General features: G+C 47.8%; 1 protein-coding gene and 1 non-coding gene across 5 annotated transcripts in view; one reads left to right on the top strand and one right to left on the bottom strand.

Moving 5' to 3' along the window:
• MYRIP (myosin VIIA and Rab interacting protein) overlaps positions 1-13730 on the bottom strand; it is a 153755-nt gene that overhangs the window by 56518 nt on the left and 83507 nt on the right. The window lies entirely within an intron of this gene.
• TRNAA-GGC (transfer RNA alanine (anticodon GGC)) lies at positions 2365-2437 on the top strand. Its single transcript has one exon. It is a non-coding gene; the product is annotated as a tRNA-Ala (tRNA).

Raw genomic sequence — 13730 nt, 5'->3', positions numbered from 1 at the left:
GGAGGAAGAAGCACACATGGAGCTGCTCTTCCTCCCCAGATGCCAGTGCAATGTGGGGAGACAGCCCAGAGGAAGGAAATCTCTAGAAATGAAGAATGGAGGGGAGGGGAGAATCAGAGATTTTGACAGATTTCTGGAAAACTGGGAGTGAGTGATAGGATCAAGGTGACAGAGAAAGCTGTCCTCCAAATCAGACAGAAGAGCTGGGCCTTAGAGACCAAGAGGTCCCCTTCGGAGCTGGCTGGTGCAGAGAGGCCTGCATTATGAGAGAGTGGTCACAGAGCTCACAAAGTTTAACAGCTTTGTTATCACATCAACACCACTGAGGCCACTGGGCCCCCAACTTTATCCCAAACAAATGGACAGTGGGTCCAAGGATACTTCGTTCTGGGTCAGAAATAGAAAGCAGCTCTGTAATAAAACTGAACAATCCGCTAGAGGAGGCTGAGGGCTTCAGTACAGGGGTTACTACCTGGCAGCGAAGCCCTTTTTGTTTGGCACTGGGGGAGCCCCCAGTGCCTGCCTCACCAGATCCCATCCGTGGACCCCAAAGCCAGTCTGCCAGTTGCCCAACTAACAAACGTGGAGCTCTCTGCACCAAAGTCACCCCCTTGGGAGGCCTTCCCCAACCACCATAGAAAACACCCAAAAAACTCCCCACCCACCACGACGCCAACACATCTCCTATGTTCTTACTCTCATTTTCCCTCCCTGCATTTCTAGAGTGCTTCTCTGTACCAGATGCTGAATTTTATGGAATCCTCTATTTATAAGATAACCAATACATTAGTATATCAATTAACAATTAATTATTAAACTGTTTATTATCTATTTCCTGTTTCCAGTGGAATATAAGCTCACGGAAGACAGGTTTTCTTCCCACTCCTGTATCCCAGGTGCCTAGGGCTGCAGTGCACGTAGGAGACACTCAATAAAGTCTGGTAAGGGATGGAGGGACACAGGCTTAAACCTGTTTTTTTTCGCTTAATATTCCTGATTGACTCTAACGTCGACTAGTCCTCCCTCACAGCGTTTTCAGTAGCCCCAGAGCTCTCCATAGCATGAACACAGCCTGCTTCATGTCGCTGGTCTCTTGTCTCTGGACGTTGCATGCGTCCATTTCCTTTGCTGCCAAGGACAACAACTCTGTGATGCCTGTGCTGGCAGCTAAATGCTGTGGATCCTAAATTGCGGGGTTCGAAGACGTTAGTCTTTCGGAAAGCTTGTACCAGCGTCACTCCTCACCCGCAGTGTGAGAGTTTGAAGCCCTCAGACTGGCCTCCCGCGGGGAAGGAACCCCTGACGGAGTGAGTGGCCCGTCGCTCCTCATAGCAAAGCCCACGTCTGGCCCCCGAGTGCAGCAACGGAAGGAGCCAGAAGGGCGGGAGGCAAACATCACCTCCTCCGCTCCGGTCTGGTAGCCAAGATAGCAGTTAGAGGCTTGTCTTCACGGAGGGAGAGAGACAGCTATAGAACAGTATACCAAATGTAGCGTCCTTTTATATAAAACTGTGCTGTTGTCACCGGTATCATTACCATTAATAGAAATGAATACAGCTATTTATTTGTGTGCTTGCTCCGTCTTAGGCACTGTGCCAAAAGCTTATTATTTAATTCTCACACAGTACAGTGCAGTCAGTAAGAGCACGGGGGCTGGGAAGGTTGGGATTGGCTCTGATTTACGAGAATTCATTTTTTATTTTTTAAAGTTTTTTTGGGGGGAGGGGTAGGTAATAAGGTTTACTTACTTACTTTTGGAGGAGGCACTGGGGATTGAACCCAGGACCTCGTGCATGCTATGCATGTGCTCTACCACTGAGCTACACCCTCCCCCTGATTTATGAGAATTCTTGACATGCTGTGTAAATGAGCACTTTGTTGTTATATACATGCTTGTTCATTTTTGGTAGACTGCAAATGTCTCCCGCCTTTATCTTATCACTTGTCTTGCGACCTTACTTTTCGTATGTTTTGTCTTGCAGAAAATTTTAAATTTTATGTTGTCAAAATGGTTACCATTTCTTTTTCCTTTAAGTTTTATGGGCTTCATATATTTCCCAGAAAGACTGCTTCCGCAAGAGGATTATAATAGTAAATTCTCCCACGGATTCTTCTAATACTTTCGTATTTTTACTTTTAACATTTCGATCCCTGAACCATCTGGAATTTATTTTGATGTAAATTGGGATTTAACTTTTATTTTTTTCCAAAAGGGTAACCAGTTGTCCCAGCATTATTTATTGAATAACCACCCCAGATGGCCCTGAAATGACACTTACATCATCTACTAAATCTCCCCATGGATGTGGGGGTCTGTTTCCAGGCTTTCTTTTCTTTCCTGTTGTTCTAAAGGTCCACTCGGGGGGAGGATGTAGCTCAGTGGTAGAGTGTGTGCCTGGCATGCACGAGGTCCTGGGTTCAGTTCCCAGCACCTCCATTAAAAATTTGAAAACTAAAATAAACAAATAGACCTAATCCCCCTCCCCAAAAGAAGTCATAAAAAATAAATAATAAAGGTCCATTCATACAGCAGGACCAAGCTCTTTTCATGATTGTAGTTTTATAATACATTTCGATATCTGGTAGGGCTACTAACCCTTGATTTCAGAGGAAAACGCCTGTTCTCAGGTTAGTACAGCAGACGTAAAATTGGCCACATGGATTATGAGGCCACCTGTTCAGAAACAGGAAGGGCAACTGTTGCCCACTCAGCACCTCCTGACACTCAGCCCGGCTCACATTTCTAACATTCATTTTACTGGACAGGTTCCTCCCAGAGGCACAAAAACTTGGGCTGAAGAGGGCAGTAAACAAAAGAGCTGAGGATTTAGTCTTAGCTTTAGGACACTGAGAAATCTCTTCCCATCCTTCCCGGGAGATGGACAGTTACGTTGTGGCTGCTGTGTGAACGCCCAAGCTTAACCAATGAAATCTTCAAGAACACACGTCTCATCAGTTGCTGTTCCAAAAGCCTGTGTGTATGCTTAGCCTGGAATAAGGCAATGTCCTTAAATTCAGGTGCAACTTTCCCACTCGCTGCAGAAATAAACTAAGGGGTCCAGGCGCAGACTCAGAGACGGCGTGTGCGCAGGGGAGGCAGCCATGTCTGTAACACATTCGTCACGTCAGGTTTCTCTTTTCCCAGCAGAAGAACAGAACTCGACCTGTTTCTGTAAAGCAGTCAATGAAAAGAGAAGAAATGCTTTTTTCCCCCCATATTTTTGGGGCCAAAAGTTCAAAACATCCTTTAAAATTCATTCCTTAACGTTTGCACAGCTATTCATACACAAAATGCTGAAAACTTATGCATAAATTAAGAAAAAATGACTCACTTCTGCTAGAAGACACCAAGGACAATGACCAGGCAGTCTATAACGAATGGATCACAGTAAATAATCAGTAATAGTAAGCCATGAAAAGGGAAGTCAGTATCGCTTAGTTATGAAAATTACCAGAACCAGTGGTTTTCTTTCTGCCAAATTCTTCTACCCAGACTTAGTTCAAGTATTTTGAGAGAGAATTAAATGCCAGGACTCAGGTAACAGGACTCTGTGTTCTCATGGCCACAGAAGCCCAAAGACAGTGGATGAACCAGGAATCCTTCTTAGGAAGACACAGCACTCCTGGCAGAGAGCTGTCCGGAGTGAAGGAACAGAGCCATCGCCTGTTTCCTCTACCAGCTCCAGAAGGGAGGTGACAGAGAGCTATGAAATCTTAGACAAACAAGTAGAGAAAACCCATCCACACATGTGCGACGGGGGGGGAGAGGGACCAAAGCTCGTTTCAAGCTGCCCAATTTAATTAAACTTGGTGGAGGAAATGTCACGTGAATTCTTACTTTGTTTTTCTTTTCTTGCTTTGCAAATTCAAGATCCCGCATTATAGAAAAACCCAAGACGTGGTTTCGTCTTGTGATTTCTCATCAGTCAGACCATCCGGTTTGCTTGGCTGAATGTTCTCAACACAAGCATGCCTCCCACAGCAGCGAGAGACTGGACGGGGGAGAAGGGAGGAAGGAATGGAAGAGAAATCTTCGGGTCTCTTCTGTCAGGCAAGTGGGCACACTTCCTCCCTGTGGTGCACAAGAGCAGATGTTTCGCCCCTTTCACGTGGACTGTACGTATAAACAGAGCCACAGTGTGATGGACTGGACAAGACTGCCTGCCAGCTGAGCCCACAGCAAGTGATTTTGCTTCTAGGGGCCTCGGTGCCCTCGTTAGTGCAATGGGCACCATCCCCATCTCCTACCCTGTTGAAAGAATCAAGGAGATCATGCTTGCAGTGGACCAAACCACGATACTGTGCATATTTACTAGCTCAAATACTAGTAGCATTTCACTGGCAGAGCATTATTACTAATACGCTAAACAAGCACAGATGATGTTTTTCTCAGACTACACTAACTCCAAAGGCGCGATCACAGAACATTTATTTGCAACCCCAGGCACTTGCTTAAAATGTACCCCCTGCAACGTTCCTCCTGTTCTGCTCTGAGTCCCCCTCCCTTCTACGTAGGCAGGGCAAATTCAGGCAGTTAGCAGGAAAGCAAGTTCTACTAAGAAGAGCTGCCTAACCACCCAGAAGAGCTGGTGATTCCAAATGCCAGTTCTAAACTGGGCTAATCTCTCCTCCGTCCAAAATCAATGTAGATTTTTCAGAAAAGATTTCATTCCAGCGCTGATAAAACGTGAGGTCTTGACTTGAAATTCCTGCTCAAATAGACACACACACACACACACACACACACATACACACACAGGAAGGCAGCAGAACATTTGATGGGGAAGAACTGGGGAAGCTTCTCTCTACAGGATCTAGGAAGGATTTTGAAGGCTGTGCTTATCCCTGTATTGCGAAATGGCAGGCAGAACATTCTGCAAGTCATCACAACAGCTCCCATCTGTGTGTCAGTACGTATGCATGCTTCAGAATATTCATGAGGACCCAGGGCGCTCTGCTTACAGTGCACCACTGTTTATGAAGCACCTACTTAGAAAAAAAGCCTATGGATAAACTGAGGGTGCTAAGGAGGAAAGGAAGAAATTGATTCTTTTTTGCCCACTGCCAACTAACTGCATCCTCTGCGCATGGGTCCCTTTCTTCCAGACAAATGCATGTGTGCAAAATTCTGCTTACATTTTCACGGAATGGACTGCATCAGAAATGGGTTCTCTTCAAGATGCAGGATATCAATACAAATCTTGTAATGGGCAGACCTCACCCACTTTCTCATGCAAAAATCAATGGCCACTGACAAAAATGGGAACACATTCATATTCTGCAAATCAAACACGAAGTTAATGCACATCTGCTCAGATGGAAATCTCAAAAAAAAAAACCCTCAAAAACAAACAAAAAAACCCCCCAAAACAAAAGGCTGCTGTTGTCCCTTGACTTGAAAAGTAAGCTGAAGTTGTGGAGTGGTTCAAATACGAGCCATCCAACCTGCCAAGCTATTAAGACTTGTCATCTGCAGGGTGGAAGTGCTACGGAATCCGACTGAGGAGGGAGCACAGAAATGAGCCCAGGTCAGAGACCACAGGGCTGCGTGGACAGATGAGAGCAGGTGAGGAACATCGAGATTCTCCACAGTCTTCGGGCTAAGTCCCTCTAGTACCATTTCTGTTCTCGGTGAGTCACCGAGCTCATCCACGCCAAGGTCTGCACCACCCCCGTTGTCCATGCTGTCGGTAGTGGAGCACAAACCCTGTTTCCCCTGTCCCAGTGTGCGCAGGAGTGTCCCCAGGCCTCTGCAGATTTTTTCTTCCTACAGAGCAGCTCTGGGCGCCCCGCTGGGGGACACGTCTTTCAGGAATGGGAATCATGTGCATCTGCTACCAGTCCCCGCCTCCAGAGTGGGAGCCTGCCCAGAGATCTTGTGTGGAGGTGGTCGGGGGTGGGGGGTATTTTATTTATCCACCACGGTGGACTTCAGTGCTTTGAACAGAAAGATCTACCCCATCTGTATAAGAAGCCAAAAATATCTCTCGAGAGAAGCCTTGAATAAACTACATACACTGCTTTGAGAGGGGTCTTTAACAAAATGCTCACCAAAACTGAAACCACTGAACCAGGATTCAACTCAGCACCCCAGAACTCAGCTTCTGGAAAGTCTGCAGATTTTGGAGTTCTGGAGGGCATCACAACAGAGGGCAAAAGTACCCATTCTGGAGCCAGCCTGTCAGGTGTAAATTCTGACTCCCACTCTTTCTAGCTGTGAGACCTGGGGCACGTTCCTTGACCTCACTTTCCTTAGTTTCCACATCTGTAAAATGGGTGCATTATATCTGGCTTTATGGAGTTGTGAGGGTAACTGAGTGTTTGGAACAGTAATTCAGAATAAAAACAGAAGAAGCTCTCAATAATGTTAGCTATTCTACAGAAAAGGAATTTTCCTTTGCCACAGGGTTTATTTTGTTGCTGTTGGTAGTAGGATCCGTTTGCAAAGGCAGTGATTCAAGGCCCAGCCTCTGCAGAAGCTGGATGCTTCCATGGTAACCGATGAGCCTATTTTCCTGGGTGCCGGCGGGGCCACTGATCCCAAGCCCCGGGGATGCAGAAAGTGAGGCGTCAGGACGATGGCTGGAGTGTCTGCTTCACCCAAACAGTGCACCGGGAGCTCTGCCACGCTGCACAGATGCTGCCTCTCAGAGTGGCCAGGTTTTTCTCACAGTTGTCACTGTGCCTGGCAAAGAAGGTTTTTATCATTTCAAAGATGTCAATGTCTTTACCCGATGCTTCCATCCTTGCCTGTGCCCTCAGCCCTTCTGCTCTGAGATGCAGGCTCTGGGAGAAGCTGCTGGGCTGAACCCCATTTCCCAGGGTGCTCTCTCAGCAGTTCCCCTTAGGCTCGTCCAGCACCCATCTATTCAGTCCTTGGCATGAAATCACGCAGAAACGCTGGCCTGGGATGGTCACCCCTGTGGCCAGACCCACTAAAAACAATCTTTTATTTCTTTGGTCCCTTAGGGTTTTGTTGGAGGTTGAGCCAAACTTAGGGACTCAAAATCATTAACTCCCCATTGCTCTATCATGCCACCTTTGTCATGTGCTAAACATGACTTCATCCTCACCGCAGCTCCCTTATTACCTGGCGAGGATTCAGGCCTGGGAGATGCACTTTAAGTCAGAAGAGACACATGGAAAAATCCTAGCCTAGAGGTCAGAGAGCCGGGTTTAGCCCAGGTGCAAGGCCCACTAAAAGGGATTCAATCATAATATTGTGGAATGCTTCCTCCCCTCCTTCCCTTCCAGCACATCAACAGGAGGCCAGTGCACTGTGGCTCAAGGAATAAAAGACAGACTTTAGCTAAGGAAGGTATCTTAGGGAAGCCAAAGACAATGAGGGAGACAAAAACATGGACAATCAAGGAGCCGAAGCCTCTCACACTTGCAGCTGCAGCAAACAATGAACACAGACCTAGTCCTAGATGCACTGACACAAAGTCCCTGCCACCTCTGCCACACAGTGGCTGTGTGACCAGGAGCAGATCACTTCCCTTCTCTGACCACAGTTCTCTTATCTGAGGCATGCCACAAGAATGTGAGTCCAGTCTTCGAAGTTGGAATCCTTTTAGGATTTGACAGGCATCTGGGGGTGTATCCAGAGGTGAAAAGACCTGAGAAAACCCATGGAGGCCAAGCTTCAAAGGCTCAGGGGTCGCAGGTGTTGTCCAAAGGGCTGGAGTGTGTGTGTGTGTGTGTGTGTGTGTGTGTGTGTGTGTGTGTGAGACTGTGATCAAGGGGAGATGGACAGAGAGCCCAGGAGGGGTGCAGAGCATCTTGGGGGGAGGACATCTTTGGGGTGCTGACCATGAACAGGCAGCAAAGACCCCAGGCAGGGTTTCTGAGTTAAGAATTAGTGGCCATTTCCATTTGCAGCAACATGGATGGACCTAGAGATGATCATACTAAGTGAAGTAAGTCAGACAGAGAAAGACAAATACCGTGTATCACTCATATGTGGAATCTAAAAAATAATACAAATGGATTTATTTACAAAACAGAAACAGACTCACAGACACAGAAAACAAACTTATGGCTACCAAAGTGGAAAGCAGGGGGTGGGGGATAAATTAGGAACTTGGGATCAGCAGATACATATTACTAGAGATAAACAACACAAAAGAGATAAACCACGAGGACCTGCTATACAGCACAGGGAACTATATTCAGTATCTTGTAATAACCTTTAATGGAAAAGAATCTGAAAATGTGTATATCTATAACTGAATCACTTTGCTGTACATCTGAAACTAACACAATATTGTAAATCAATTACAGTTCAATAAAAATAAATAAATAAAAATGGCAAAAGAGTAACTGGCAGTTTCAAACCCTCAAGCCCCAAGAAATTGCCCCTTTGCAGTCCCACAGTGGCAGTGGCCATGTCCTCAGAACCAGCACAGACTAGCAGGTCGGGGAAAGGGAACATAAACATGCAGGGCACAAAAGACGCTGCAAGAACAGGGTCCACTTCCAGGCTTAACAGAGCCTCAGACGAGCCATTTATAGCTTCTGAAATGCATTTTAACGGGTCTCTTTGCAATGTCATCTCCTCCCAGGCAAGTCCAATCCTTGGCACCGTTACCAGGCAGCGAGTGGAAGGGGCAGACTTCTCTGGGCAACGTTAGCACGAAACCTTCCTTCCGGGAAGAAGAGCAACAATCCAGGCAGAGCCTTTATCTTGTTTGAATTCCCCCCACCCCACCCCCCGGCCCCTGATGCCGCTCAGACAAGAATCCTGAGGTCTAATTTGTAGATCAAGCATGCTATTAGATGTGAGAATTAGAAATGACAGCAAAATGCCCCGTGCCATGGTGCTAATACTCATTAAACCATCCTTGTCTATTATTTCAGATAAAATACAAGTTCACCAAGGATCTACTTAGCGATTGTCGGCTAAAATATGTGCCTAGTGATTTAAATCGACTGTGGGGAGGTCTGGGTTGTCCTTGGCTTGTCACATGGCCATTAAAACCGTGTTTGTGGAGAAAGATCACATTCTTTAATTTTTAAAAAGTGGCTGGCATCACTTTTTTTTTTTAAATCAGGATGGAGTATCTGGATTGGGAAGTCTAAACTCGGTGGTCTCACCCCAACAGCCATACCCCACTCTACCTGGTCTCCCCGTTAGGGCTGCCCCCTTCACTGGCCCAAATGGGGAGACTCCCCAGGAGACCAGGCCAGAGGGCCTCACTGAGACCTGAACGAAGGGTCCAGAACCACACAGGAGAGGGGAACACTGTGGGGACCACTGGCTGGATCAGCTCCCCAGCAGGCAGAGGCCTGCTTCCTGCTAGGGGCCGCCAGTCTCCAGGGGCAGGTGCCACATACACTAGCTGACCTGCAGTTCACACCTGAGACACCATGACTGAAAGAAAAAAGAAGAATCCTCTTCAGTGCTTCCAGAAGGCTCAGCTCCGCTCCACCCGAGCTTCTGAGCACTGATGTGGCACCTGCTTCAGCCTCCGTAGCCCACCACACTAGAATACAACTCAGCCCAGCACGTCCTCAACAGACGTCCAGACAGGAGGCCTCCAGCAGTGGAGGTGGGCCACCGCCACTCCAGGGTACATGGGCCACGTCAGCCATCACCTCGTGGCCTCGTATTTCTGGAAGACATTTCTGAAACAGCCCTGGGCAGGGAAATGCATCAGCCAGCAGGTTTGATAGATGGTGAGTTAAAAATGAATGAAGTTGGTCAGCTGAGCTAGATTTTCATTTTCTAGAATTGAAACCCTATCCTACAATGCTTATAGTTGACTTGCTCTTGGAGACTAGAAACCATCCTTCAGCAGAAATGGTGACAGGACCAAGTCCAGCTGGTCTGCACGGGGAACAGGCTCTCTGCACGGCTTCAGCCTCACGCTCCACACCAGGTGGGAGCTTGTCATATTCAAAACAGATTCCTCTTTTTCCCCAACTGTCCTGGGAAGTCACACTGCCCTCTAAGTACAAGTGCCTGGTGCCTCCTGAACACAACTCACAAATGCTGCCTTTCACAACATTGGCAAATTTCAGCCAGCGCATTGGGCCAGCTCCTCACTGGCCAGCCCCCAGACACTCTGAGGAATGTGTCACAGGGTCCCTAATCACCGTCTACCTCTCAGGAGGGGCCCAGAAATGTCAGGGATTTTGTACAAGGTCTCAAAGTTTACCACACTAGAAAATAGCCTGATCAGACATAAAGCTGAGTATATTGATTTTCCTTGATGAGATTTTGAACACAACAAGATTTCCTGGCATGCTTTTCAGCATCCGGTAACACCATACTAGGTACTTATTAGGAAACCCTTGAGAGACATCGTTCCAAGGTCAAAAATAAAAGGATGGAGAGGAGCACTCTTACGTTATTGTCAGAGGCGCACGTGGTATATCAGAAGTGACTTTCCTTGACCTTGTCCCACTGAAGCGGACTCACAGGCTCTCACACATCCACACAGACCTTGGCCTGAAGACCCTGCCTATAATTTTAAACAAGAAAACAGAAACCGACAGAAAGTGGTCTTTAGGGAAGCAAATGCAATTCTGCGTAAACAGTGCCAAGGCCTTTGCGATACAGCAAGCTCAGAAACATCCAACAGAGAGGCGTTTCCCTCGGAACTAATGTATAAAAGCTTCGTGATGATGGTTACATTTCCAAGAACTGCGTAAAAATTCTAAGTCTCATGACCCCTTTTAGTTTGGTTTGCTTGTTTTTGGCTCTTGTTAGGACTGATTTTTTTTTAAGCTACAGACAAGTCTAATAACCACTTTCAGCATTTTGGCATACTCCAACCATGTCTAGGACCAAAATTTCCCTATTTTGTGAATACATCCCAGTCTCAGGCCCAGGAGAACATCTCGGAGTTTTAAGAACCTGCATGGAAAGCTACTAAGCTCAAAGATGATGTTTGAGGGCTCCCAACACAAAAGGACGATGTTATAACAACCTGGCAAGCATCAACTTCTTCAGCTACAAAATTGGAATGGGTCCACATACCTCACTGACGGCTGAGAGGTTAAAGCCACATAATGCAAACAAAAATGCTTCTTAAATATGATAAGGTCCGGTTGCATTCTTATTAATGCCCTAGACTTCAGTTTTGTGTTCAGGCATTAAGATGCTGACGGCCCCTGTTGCTCCCCCTGGAGGTCTACCTGGGAATGACACCAGCATCCATTCAGCTGACAGCATCACTCCTAACTAACTCCTCTCTTAGGTCTATCTGTGTCTTTCCATCCCCATGGCCACCACTGAGTCCAGGCCCCCGCCCCTGCCACAGATGACTGCAGAGGTCTCCATCCTGTCTCCCTGACTCCGGTTGCACCTTCTTCACACAGCATCCAGAGGCATCCTCCTAAAACATGATTCTGAGTACATCACACCTCTGCAGCTGATGGCTGTCCTTTGTCCTCAAGATAAATGCAATAGGTACGAGCGGGCGATGTGGAGCAGGGCCCCGCGCTCCTGCCCAGCCCTAGCCCGGTCTACCCACTGGTGCAAAACAGGCTCTGGCTGCAGGACGCTCTCAGGTCCCCTGGCTTACACCCCAGGGCCTCGGCACTGCCTCTGGGTGCTAGATACAAACTCCACATGGCTACAGTTGGGACTTTCCCATCTTCCAGATCAGACTCTGAGCTCCCACAGGGTGGGGGCCTCTTCCTCTTGTTCCTGGAGACACCCTTCTCCACTCCAGTCAGTGTTCTGCTGGAGTGGAGACTTGTTCCCGCTGCAGGCAGCTGACTGTGAGCACCTCTCCCCAACTCAGCATTCAGAGATAACACGTATTGGTAGCTCGAAAACAAATATGGTGGGAACATTTACATCGTGGAAATTGGCAAATGCTACAAATCAAGCTTTTCTTTATCCCCGGAGAGCTGGTCGTCAAAAATTTACTAGGAAACCACTGACCCCACACCAGCCTTCTCACCTTGGCTTTTTAGCTTGCCATATTCATGCTGGACAAAGGCTCTCTGCAACAGAAGTAAAATCTGGTGTGTCGTGACGCCCTCCTTTCTTGAAGCAGACGTTTCAGTCTGTACTGTTGGTTCTATGGTCTGCTTGCCTGGCTCACTCCCCAGTGATAGCGACAATAACAAAGCATCTATTGGTACTTACCACGGGCCAGCTGCTGGGCTGAGCCCTGGCAGACGCCTCTCATTGGATCTTGTCCACAGTGCTGTGAGGCTGGAGCTGTTATTACACTCATCTGACCCAGGAGGAAAGCCAGACTTTGGATCCTGCCCACGGGGCCAGCATCAGAACCCAAGCCAACTCGGACACATCACCTCACTCGGTCACTTGCCCTGCTAACCCCCTGTGGCCCCTCGCCCCACGGTCATGTCTCTGTTCAGGTCCAGCATGAGTCTCTGTGGTTGTTTTCATCCATGTAGCAGTGACACAAGGGGACTTTGTTGATCACACCTTGGGACATCTTATGAATTCCATAACGGCCCCCAGTTTTCCTCCTGGGCTCGGGGCATGGGGCTGGCTTCCCCTGTCCCCATCCTAGAGCTCTGAATGCCAGATGGCTTCAATGCCCACCCTGATTGTCTCTTGCTGCTACATTCTTCCTTCCGGATTGAGGCTCCCAGGGGCCACAGCTGTCCACCTCACTTCTCTGAACCTGGCCTTGGGAACGTTCACTGGAGGTCCACAGCAGTAGGTACTGGGCTGCCTCGTTTATTACTCCCGGCACCTCCCCCAACCAGCATCAGCTCCATTGGATGGATAGTAGTAGGCGGGGGAACAGAGCTAGAAAGGGGCCAAGCCAGGGTTTCCATATGACGTTTCCATATGAGGGCTGCGTTCTTTCCACAACATGAGAGGTCCTGAGTATAAGGCAGGCGACAGGCTTCTGCATGGCCAGAGGAGCCACTTCCCACTGCCATGTCCCGGGCCTAGCCCTGGAGACCCTCTCGGTGGGCCCTGCAGCTCCTTCTCCTGTCCCAGCCCCCCGGGAGCGGGACCTTGCTGCAGGCTGAGCTATGGCCTCCTTCTGTGCTGGGGCGGGCCTGCTAGAACTGAGATCCCTACTGCCGCAAAGTTCTCATCCCCCGAAAGACAGCCTCCACGCTGCGAAAAGCGAGCTCTTTAACTTTGTCTTAAGGTGGCACCTAAGTTAAGAGTAGTTCGGGTCACTAGGAAACCATCTCCATTTCTTCTGGGTTACTCTGGAACACCCTAGTTTGACTGGACCTTTTTTTATTTAAAAACATTTTTTTCTGGCCTCCATAGTTTGAGCTGAGAAATCAGCTGTCGTCTGAGTTGATCTTCCCCTATAAGAAACAGACTGTTGACGTCTGGCTACTTTCAAGATTTTTTATTTTGTTCTTTAGCTTTTAAAAGTTTAATTATTATGAATCTTGGCCTGGATCTAAATGTATTTGGTTTTCCAAGTTGTGGGTTTATTTTTCAAGGGGGTTACAAGGACATATTCTAGCATTATTCTCAGAGAATGACCTTTTCTCCTCAAAATCAGCCAGTGAATTTATTTGGTTTCTACTTCCCTCGAGTACAACCTACAAGTCTTATCCAGCAGCTCCTAATTTTCTCCACTTATGCTTAGAAAATCCTCTACTGCAATAAGAAACACAGCTGGAGGACTTTTCTGAATGTGATTAGAAGTGATGTCCTTGTCACAGGAGGTGCATCCTCTGGCCCACCTGCAGGGACTCAGCATGGCTTCCCAGCTGTGTCGTCAGAGCCAGAGCCATCAGAGCCAGGGGCTGGGAGACTGCACACC

Source organism: Vicugna pacos, chromosome 17, assembly GCF_048564905.1.
Source record: "Vicugna pacos chromosome 17, VicPac4, whole genome shotgun sequence".
Classification (NCBI taxonomy): Eukaryota; Metazoa; Chordata; class Mammalia; order Artiodactyla; family Camelidae; genus Vicugna; species Vicugna pacos.
This window is presented reverse-complemented; position numbering and strand designations above follow the sequence as displayed.